This window comes from Pelodiscus sinensis, chromosome 24 (assembly GCF_049634645.1).
Source record: "Pelodiscus sinensis isolate JC-2024 chromosome 24, ASM4963464v1, whole genome shotgun sequence".
NCBI lineage: Eukaryota > Metazoa > Chordata > Testudines > Trionychidae > Pelodiscus > Pelodiscus sinensis.
Window position 1 is genome coordinate 24810565 of NC_134734.1, and position 10509 is coordinate 24821073.

The 10509-nt window shown below is 49.7% G+C and overlaps 1 long non-coding RNA gene across 1 annotated transcript; it reads left to right on the forward strand.

The window, feature by feature from the left end:
* The first annotated feature begins 1846 nt into the window (after window positions 1-1846).
* LOC112545117 (uncharacterized) lies at window positions 1847-5097 on the forward strand. The gene is made up of 2 exons (XR_012897457.1): window positions 1847-3536; window positions 4405-5097. It is a non-coding gene; the product is annotated as an uncharacterized LOC112545117 (long non-coding RNA).
* The last annotated feature ends 5412 nt before the right edge of the window (window positions 5098-10509 follow it).

The following is a 10509-nucleotide window of genomic DNA, read 5'->3' on the forward strand; positions in this document are numbered from 1 at the left end:
AGGATTCACAGATCTTGGTCAATTGAGCTTTGGGATCAGGACCCCACGCTGTCTAAATTTGATTTTTGGTGTTGAGAGTTTGGTTGGTTAAAGAGCTGCTGCAATGAGCCAGGGACTATATGAGAGTCTGGGCAAAAGTGCTCTGAAGGATTTGTGCTGGGGAGAGGCATTGCCTTTAGGAAAAGGGCCTCTAAACTAGATCTGGTAGTGTTGTTACTAGCCAGAGATGTGGCTGAAAGGGAGCAGAAGCAAGCCAAGGAAGCTGCTGAAAGAAGGCAGAAGGCAGATGAAGAAATGGCTTAGAGAAAGCAGGAGCTGGATCAGGAACTTGAAAAGAGAAAAGCAGAACATGCAGAGAGACGGGCAGAGCATGCAGAGAAGATGGCCCTAGCCAAGGAGGAAAATGCTAGACTTGACCTCCAGCTTAAGAGACTAAAAGAGCAAGAGAGACTGTATTCTCCTGAAGGTTCGATGTGTAACTCTGCGGGTATGCGGGATGCTTATGATATGGCAGACGTGTTTTGCCCAGCTGATGTGATAACCCAGCCCCAACCTGTAGCTAACAGGGAGGTTTGGGAAGGGTGTGCATGTGGGTATGGAAAGTTTCCTGGAGTGGGTCAGTCTTACTGTAACCAAGGGGAAAGTGTCTCTACATGTGTACCTGTGGCAGATGGCTGTGTGTCTGTGCAGGGGGGCAGTGAGCCTGTGGGTGAGGGACCCAAGGGCCCGTCTGATGCCTCAGAGGTGAGGCTGGAATCAGAACCAGGGCAGGAAGGGCCCAGAAATCAGGGAAGTGTTTCTCTGGGGCAGTCTGGAGTGGCTGGCCAGAGTGAAGTTTTAGTTGAGTTGGTGGCTCGTGAGGTTTGTGGAATTGAACCTGCACAAGCTGAAAGTGAATTGTGTGAAGAAGCACAGTGTGTGCAAGCTGGCAATTTGGCTGGTGGAAGTAGCAGTGGGGCAGTAAAGGAAGCTATCTCAGGCTGTGTCTAGACTACATGCCTCTGTAATGCTTCCTAGTTTGAACTACCGTTACTCCTCTGTGGAGTCGGCAATGGGAGATGCCAACAGCAGTCCAGCATCACCCTGTCCTAGCGCTCCGACCCATAGCCGCCGAGTCACTGTCTCCTCGGTCAAGCCGTTCCCACTGGTACCCTTACAAAGGAGCAGGTCGCACAGATCCCTTGCATGGGAATCCGGGGGGGAGCTGCGCCTCTGAAAATCAGGCTCTAGCCGGTCTCAGTCTACGCAGCACACTTACTTCGAAATGAGCTATTCCAGATTCGTTATTCCAAAAAAGCTTATTTCCAAATAGCACGTCTACACTGCAGGGAAGCCTTGAGATGAGCCCGAGGCCGGCTCCCCTAATGTAGATGCGCTGGCTCGATTTAGAGCCCCAGGAGGCCCTGGGGAGGAATAACTTACAGGCTACTTCGAAATAGCAGAAGTGCAGCGTGTACACGCGCCTTATTTGGAAATAGCTATCTCGGAATGGGCGTTATTCCTGGTAGAATGAGGTCTGCAGATCTCGGAATAAGCTGTCTGTAATTTCAAAATGAGTTTGAAAGAACGGAATGGCTCTATAGACGCTCGCATTGTTATTTCAAAATACCGCAAGCTATCTCGAAATAACGGGGCAGTGTAGAGGCACCCTTCAAGTATGAATTTTGAGAATAGCAGCTCACTGCTGGATCCCAGCAAGCTGACTGTCAGCGAGAATCTGACCCGGTTTACACAGGAAGTAGTTGAAATGGAATCAGGTCCTTTGAGTTCTCTATAACTGTTTGAGAGAGAGACAGAAGGAAGGAGAGGGTATGGGGATTAGACAGACAGACAGACAGACAGACAGACAGACAGACAGACAGACAGACAGACAGATAGATAGATAGATAGATAGATAGATAGATAGATAGATAGATAGATAGATAGATAGATAGATAGATAGATAGATAGATAGATAGATAGATAGGATGACTGTCTGTCTATCTAAGTTCCTGACACATCGAGGTGCAGTTTCAGGGTAGTGTGTCTCATTTCTTAACTGAAACACATTATAAACTTTCACCACCTTGTTCTTCTTGTTCTCAGTCATTCTCTCTCTGGATGAAGCGGAAGAACACACCGAGTGATCACAGCTTGTGTTCATTCATCACTTGAGGAAAAGATTGAATGAGAAGATGGTTTGATAAGACTGTCACAGACACTCCTACGTTCGAAACTCTTCCTACCCAGGTTAACCACGTGCCCCGTGTGCATTAATGACACGTCAGACAAATCACAACACTGAGTCGTGTGGGGGGTAGCTTGCAAATGGCCTTTGCCACCGTCCAGACAAGTCAAGGGAAGACTTGGCAACACACTATGAACCAAAGCAGGGTTTTTATTTCCTTTAAACCACGTTTTTAAACATATTTCTGGCAAACGATAGTCCCGGCTCCCCGACACTTCCTGGGGGGAAACCCCCTTCAAAACCCAGGAATGCTGCTTGGACACAGGATGCTCGGCTGTTTCGCAGGGAACGTCTTTGTCTTGCGTCTTTTGACAGCACCGGTGAACACAAATTTCGACAATGTCCCGGTGCTTCTGTCCACACAACACACATGCTGCGAAGAGCTTCAGGCTGAGGAATGGGCCTGTGCGGGGTTTCTGGCTTCTTCACCCCGACCAGTTTCACAAGCACCCAGAAATCAATGGCCGCTCCCAACCCATCTTATCCCGGACATCAACGCATGGTCACGTGCAGCTGGAAGCTCTGGGGCTTGCCGCCACTGTCCGTGAGGGAGGGGTCTCCATTGCTCTTGCAGCACAGTTGAAGCCTGGTTTCACCCCGTGTCACTGCCCCTGGCAGGAAGTTGAAGTGACACTTGGGTGGTGTAGAAACAGAATGGGGAGGGGGGGCAGGGATGAGGAAGGTCGTTAGCTGAGCAGACAATGACAGAAGAAGGCCCAGTGGCTGGATATTATCACCAGACAATTTCCAGTTAGAAAAAGGCGCCATTGCCCGGCCGAGAGCGAGAGGCTGAGAGATTAGCCATTCAGACGCTCGGTGGGGAGGCGGGGGGTCCCACCCACCCACCTATGCCGCCAGCTGGAGAAGACTTGAATCTATGGCAAGGGGTTCAGCCAATACACAAATGCTGGGATTGGCTTTAAAGAGACAAGAGAAAAAAAGTGTAAAAAAGAAGCATCGAGTTGGGGGGTTGGGTTTTGTTTTTTCCCTCTGCAAATGCTGTTTTGAAATTCCAGTTTTGTTTCGACACTCTTTCACAAGGAAGGGGAGGAGGAGGGGATTACGTGGCCCTGTAATGATGGAAGTTTAGGAATTTTCCAGAAAAGAAGATGATTCAAACAAGGAATGTAAGGGGGTGTTGGTAGAACCGGTTCGGGTTGCTACACACCAAGTGCTCACGCTATCCATCCAGAACCTCAGTTCCGGCAACCGCAGCTCAGAGATGCTATAAAAGGCCTGGTTCCACAGTGCTCCACAATCCACTTGGCTTCTGACTGCTTCTCCTCGCTCAGTGCTGTGGGTGAATTGGGTAAGTGTCTCTCTTCCAGCTGAAGGCTCCCTTTGTGGTGGTCATTATCTTCTGGCCCTCGGTTCGGTAGAGATCTATTTTGGATAACACTTGTGTTCTTTGTGTGGGCTTTATGGCTTCTTGCACTTGTCTGCCAGCATTGGTGACTGGCATTAATTAGATTCATGTCAGTGCTTATGAATCTTCAGCAGGGATGCACCCGGGGCCCTGTGTAGAAAATCATTTAAGCTTCTGCTTAGCCTCAAGCAGGAACTTAAATTCCTTCCTTCTCCATTAAAGCACTTAGAATTACAGCTACGCCAAATATTGATTTAAAAAAATTTTCTTTAGTTCCTTGGCAATTCCAAAAACATTTGGAAAAACTGGTTTGGGGTTGATCAGGGAACAAAAGATTTCAAAATGTTTGGTGGCCTGAAAATGTGAAGAAAACAACGTGGGGTTGAACTAGATTTAGATGTTCAGTGTGTAACTGTTTATCGTGTTTTAAAATAAAACCGAAGGACAGTGCACAACCCCCAAGGAGAGTGGGTGACATTCACATGGGGAGTCGTAGCCAGGCTGAATTCTTACAGGACTCTTAGCAGAGAATAACTGACGCCCTGTGAATGGTAACAAAACAGAAATTACTGGATTATTTTCTCCTAATCCTTCTGGGAACAGTCAGCTGACGACAAGTAAGAGCCTATGTAATGTATGCCAAAGTACGCAGAGGCAAGATTTAGCTTCTGATACAGCAAGGAGTCCAAATTGCTGAGGTTTCAGCAGCTAATTCCCTTGGGTGCGTCTGGAAAATCCCATCCTGCAAGAAGGTAAACTCCTGGAGGATTGTCCCATGTTCACCAGGGCTGTGTTCTTCCTTTCCTTTCAGGTTGACCTGAATCGTAGAAAGATGCCTCACCATCAGCAGCAGTGTAAACAGCCCTGCCAGCCACCTCCAGTGTGCCCTCCGCTGTGCCAGGAAACCTGCCCAACCCCCAAGTGCCCGGAGCCATGTTCACCCAAGTGCCCGGAGCCGTGTTCACCCAAGTGCCCGGAGCCGTGTCCAAAGCCATGCCCGGAGCCGTGTCCAAAGCCATGCCCAGAGCCCTGCCCGGAGCCCAAGTGCCCGGAGCCGTGTCCTCCACCCCACTGCCAGGAGAAGTGTCCTCCACCCCACTGCCAGGAGAAGTGTCCTCCACCCAAGTGCCCGCCTACACAGAAGTAAAACTGAAGTGCTAGCAGCCTTCATCCATGCATCCACAGCTCAGGAATGTCCAGCAAACCAAAGAGTGCCGACTTGCAACTAATTTCATTCTTGTTTCTCCCACTTTGTCCTGGGCTTGGCTTCGGGAGGGTGTGGTTCAGAGCTCTGCTCATATGTTGTATATTGATTCTGGCATTAGTATCCTCTGGAGACTGGTGTAGTCTGCAATCAACTGTACCCCTGAAATATTGGCACTTACACCCCTCATAGCCATTCCATATCATGTACTGGCTCTGATAGTGCAGTACATTCATTCTCCTGTTTTCCATTCCATCCTTAATTGTAAACATGCTGGAATAAAACTTATAATTTATGTTATCCACTGTCTCCTAGTGTTTCCCTTGCCGTCCGGATCTGTACTTTATTGTTCTTGGCTATCCAGACAGTGCTACGGCTCCCATCGCTGTATTATCTGAGCTCCTCATATTGCTCAATTTACTCTGGCAGCTTAACCAAAGCAGAGAAGTGTTATAACTAAGGCAGTTGGGAAACTGATCTCCAGAGAGATCGAGTGACTTGACCAATGTCTCACTGGCCAACTGCAGCAGATCCAGGTCTAGCCCTCTGAGACTTTAGGACTCAGTTCTGTAATTTAACCAGACGACTGTCCTGGGACCTATTTGCCTCTCTTTCTCTCTGTCTCCTAGGAGATAGGTAAGCAAACCTGGAAAACAAAATATTTTCCACTAAAGTTTTTTCAAAACGTGTCCAAATTTCACAAAAACGTATGATTTGTGCTATTCCAATTTAAAAAGACCTAAGCAAACTGAAGACCATTGAGATCATGAGTGCTGGATTTTCATCAGAATCCCAGGAAGAAATTGATCAAAAATAATTTTCCACCTACATTTTCACCATAACCTCTCATTTCACCAAAAACTATTTCTGTGGATAAGTTTGACCAGTTCCAGTTCAGGGCTGTGTCTAGACTGGAATGATTTTCCACAAATGCTTTTAACGGAAAAGTTTTTCCATTAAAAGCATTTGCAGAAAAGAGCATCAAGATTGGCACTGAGGCTTTTGCGCAAAAGCTTCCGTGCCTATCTAGACGCGGTTTTGCGCAAGAAAGCTCTGGAGGCCGTTTTCGCCATTGGGGCTTTTTTGTGCAAACAGTTTTTGCCTGTCTACACTGGCCCTCTTGCACAGTGTAGCGGGAGCATCATAGTATTTATGCAAGAACACTGACAATCTTACATGAGATCGTCAGTGTTCTTGCGCAAATTCAAGCGGCCAGTGTAGACAGCTTGAAAACTTGCCAGTCTAGACGCAGCCATGGAGTTCTCTGGCAATCTGTTCTTTAAACGTAAGAATGCCTGTGTAGCCAGACATAAAGCCCCATTTTAACATCCATCTTTGTCTGCTTAAAACCATGCAGGGCACATAAGAGCTGGAAAACAGCATATTCTTTGAAAACCTTGGAGCAGGAGGTTTAGATATGCTGGCTCAGTGACCGTGACCAACTGTAAGCAGAGATAGGAGGGTGGTCGAACTAATTGTTGACCAAGAGGCTGTACATTGTGCCCTTGACTGAAACCCATATTGATACGAACACATACCCGTCCACGGGGGAAGGAATCTCCCGCCCAACAGAACATCCGGCAGTCCTAATTTAGTTATCTTCCTCTCTTACAAGTGTAAATTAACTTGTAACCTGCTTGTAAGAACTGGCACCACAAAATGGACCAGTAAAATTTGGCCTCTGAAGATAAGAAAGAGAATACGGGCCCCCAGGGGTATAAAGATGAGCCCAGCAGCACATTTGCTTTGTGTGTCAATCTACCATCTATCTGCTGGTCGGGTTTGGTGTTTGACCTCCCGAGGTTCCAGAGGGGACGCCCACCTCGTATTCGTCTTTCCGAGGAATTGAGAGACCGGCCCTGGCCTGACACGCTGGAGTCGAGAGGCACAGAAGGGGGTAAAAATTGTACCTGGATGTGGTCCTTTGTTTAAGTATATATACATAATGTTAGAGCTCTTTAAAGATTAAGCTGTCACTTGGTACCATTATTTTTCTATTTTCTATCTTTACCTTTTTCCTGTAACCATTTTAAGATCTATATTTTGCTAATAATTAAGAAATAGAGCAATAGCCATTGTAACCATATGATTTATAAGTTCCTTTAATAAACCTGTAACTGTTTAAGTTTTTAACCTGACTCCTTCAGTTGCTGTGATAGAACCAAGCACAATTTAAAAGAACTTCAGCCGGTCATAAAGGGACAGACATAGGGAGAGCTTGGGCGTTTGGATCTGTGTCACTCCCAGGTGACAAGATCCGTTGGGGCACCTTTCCAGCCTTTCCCAGGCTGCCCGCTGCGAAGGAACTTTTGTGTTCTAGCAGTTAAAATCTAAGGTGTAATAAGCTCTTCCTACACACTGGGGCGTCTGTTAGCCTGTTTGGCTACCCTCTGCGACGGGACCTTGGTCCTAGCAGTAAAGTCACGGACGTTAAACACTCGGGGCTCCTTTCAGCCTTCTGGGCTGCCCGCTGCGACGAGACTTCGTGTCTTAGCAGTTAAAGACTTAGGAGACATACCCACACACACTGCCCTGACCGTCGGCTGACAGCCTGGCTAGGAACTGAAGCCCGGGCAGCAAGAGAGGGAAGGAAGGGTCAGTGTGAGCAGCGAGGGAGGGTTGGCTGAGTGGGTGTGGAGGCCCGGTCTGGTCGGTGTCTGCTCAGCGGTGGCTGGAGACTCTGGCTTCATAGACAGGTTGAACGTCGAGTGTTTAGAGAGCTGGCGGGGATGGGGCTTGTGAGGAGCAAGGCTGGCAGGGAGCCAAGGAGAAAGGCCAATAAGGATGGGTACATAGGAGAGGGGGAGGGAAGATGCTGGCTCCATGGATCAGAATCTTGAGGGCAAAGAAGGTGAAACCAGGAAGTGGCTGGGACGTTGGCCCGTGGGGGCAGGGGCTGGTGTGGTTATCAGGAGAGCTTGGGCCTCGCAACACTGACGTCTCCCCCCAGCTAAGGAGCAGCGCCAGAGGCCAGAGCCAGGGGTAGGCCAGCTGACATGTTGAAAGCCCATGTTTTTACCAAAAAATCCCCAGGTTTTCCAAAAGGTGGGATTCCCGTTTTTGTGATTTTTCACTCTACTTTAGGATCATTCAAATATACATAAAATGAACCAGTTTTATCAGGAAAATACAAGACATTGCATGACACAGACGTAGGATTATAACATATTAGTCTGTCTAGATGCGCGAAGCTGCCGACTGAAGTACGGCTCCGTATTGGAAGACGCACAGGAAACAGACTCGCCTGCAAACTCTGAAGTGCACGCGCTTCCGAACGTCCCGATGCATCTTGTCCCTACCACGGAGCCATTTCACGCTGTCGGCAGGTAGCGGTTTAAAGATTTGGCTCCCTGAAATGGGAAGAAAGCGAAAGTCGATAGCAGAATGTTTCAGAAAATGAGGAATTCTTTGAACGTTTTCAAGCCCCTCCCCCAAAAGAGGAGAAAGGGATGAAGTTGGCTCTTTGCAAATGCTGCGGCCCAGTTAGAACTCTTCGCCTGTAAACACTGAGATTTGTAAGTCCACAGCGGGAAACGCGTTATTCCAATAAAAGAGCTGTTTGGGGACTGGGGAGACGGTGTTTTCCCAGCCCCAGAGGTGCTTTGCAATGTGAGCGCTGCTTTCGTTTTCAGCGCACCACATTGGGGAACACAATTCAAAGCATTAACCTTCTGAATCCTTTCCCCTCCCCCCACATCTTTCCGTCCAGCAAAACAGCCCTCGATATTTACCCCGACAGGTGGTCCCTGCTTTGCACTGATTTGTCCTGCTTCTCTGGGGGGATCCGGGCTGGTAAGGTCCTGGGGAGAATTCACTGCACTCCCCTGAGACGGGAGGGCCCTCTATGTGATCTGGCCACCAGAGGGAGACGCCACCCACATTTTCCCAGGTGCATCACTGGGCCATACAGGGAGGAGGATCACAGGAAGCCGTTGCAGTGATACGGGGATCAGAGATCCTGCCCCGCCCCCTCCAGGATAATCCCCACAGTGGCATGCCCAGGGGGGCCATGCCAGGGGGTTGTGTCTGGTCCAGCTCTCAGTGCTGCCTGGAGTGCACCAGCCCCCCACCCCTCCGGCTCCCCCGAGCCCTTGGATGCACAGAGCTCCGGCAACGATTTCAAGGGCCGGGGGCTGAGGGCACCGCCGCTGCCATGAGCCCCGGAGCAGTTGCTCCTTTCGTCCCCACCCCACTGTCAGGCCGGGACACGCTCTACAGCTAATGCTGGTTCCAGCTCCTCCCAGCGCTGTCCCCTGCCTGGCGACGGCCCCCATGGCCGGTCTGCACTGCCGGCAGTGGCGTAGTGGGAATAATCTCCCCCACCCAACTCTCCCCTGTTCAGTTCTCTGTCCACCCCGGGACGCGGGCGGGGTCTCTTCACATGGCTCTTTCTTCCCAAGCGGCATGTGGGAAATGCACAGGGACAGCAGCGGCTCTGAGCAATCTGCGCTAGCCCAACGTCTGGAAACTAGAGATTTCTCCCCTTGGCGGGGGAGAGCCACACTGATACCCAGAGTCACACAGGTCGTGCTTGGGCGGCGCACGGGAGAGCGATGGGCACCAGAATCCTATTTCTCCTCCCATCCCAGCCCGGCCTTGTGTCAAAAGGAGGCACCAAGGTCTTTTCTCGAGCCGCGCTGCTGCGCCTGTGCATTCGCAAACCATTCAATAAACTAAAAGGGAAGAGCCTCCTTAGTGTGGTGAGCAAGACACGAGGAGTCATTCTTCCGCTCTGCTCCGCACTGAATAGGCCTCAACTGAGCTTTGTGTCCAGTTCTGGGCCCCACATTTCAGGAAAGATGTGGAGGAATTGGGGAAGGTCCAGAGAAGAGCAACGAGAATGATGAAAGGTCGAGAGAACATGAGATGTGAGGCAAGACTGAAGGAACTGGGCTTGTTTAGTTTGGAAAGGGGAAGAGTGAGAGGGGATATGAGAGAGGTTTTCAAGTATCTAAAAGGGCGTCACAGGGAGGAGGGGGGAAATTGTTCTCCTTGGCCTCTGAGGACAGGACAAGAAGCACTGGGCTTAAATTGGAGCAAGGGAGGTTTAGGTTGGACACTGGGAAAGACTTCCTGCCTGTCAGGATGTTTAAACACTGGAAGAAATTGCCCAGGGTGGTTGCGGAAACTCCATCACTGGAGACATTTAAGAGCAGGTTGCACAGACACCTGTCAGGGATGGTCTAAACGGTACTTGGTTCTACCGGGAGGGCAGGGACTGGACTCGATGACCTCTCGCGGTCCCTTCCAGTTCTAAGACTCTATGATTCTACGATTTCTTATGATTTCTTCTAAGAACGATGGTTTCGTGTAGAGGGGTTAAATTATTTTAATGTAAGTTTTATCATTTTTAAACCCAGCTAAGGATACGTGAGAAACGAGGCTGAAATACATTTTTTCTTTGATTTCTACAGCAGGAGCAAGAGCAGCAGGTTATTGCAGGTTCCGGGGGCCAAATTCCTACCAATGGTGTCAGAATTGCACCGTGTGGCTGATGAACTGCAGGGCACAGTATTCCCAGCTGCCAGTAGGGGTCTCCCGGAGCAGAGGCTCCGCCCACATGCGGTGCAGGGAGGTTTTGTGTCCCGGTGCTGAGCTGGGAGATGCCCACGTCATTCCCACAGTGGCCCCGATCCGGAGGGTGTGACAGACCGGTCCGGTCTGGGCACAGCTGAGGGCCTCCGCTCAGGGCGAATTGCTCAAATCCGGGGC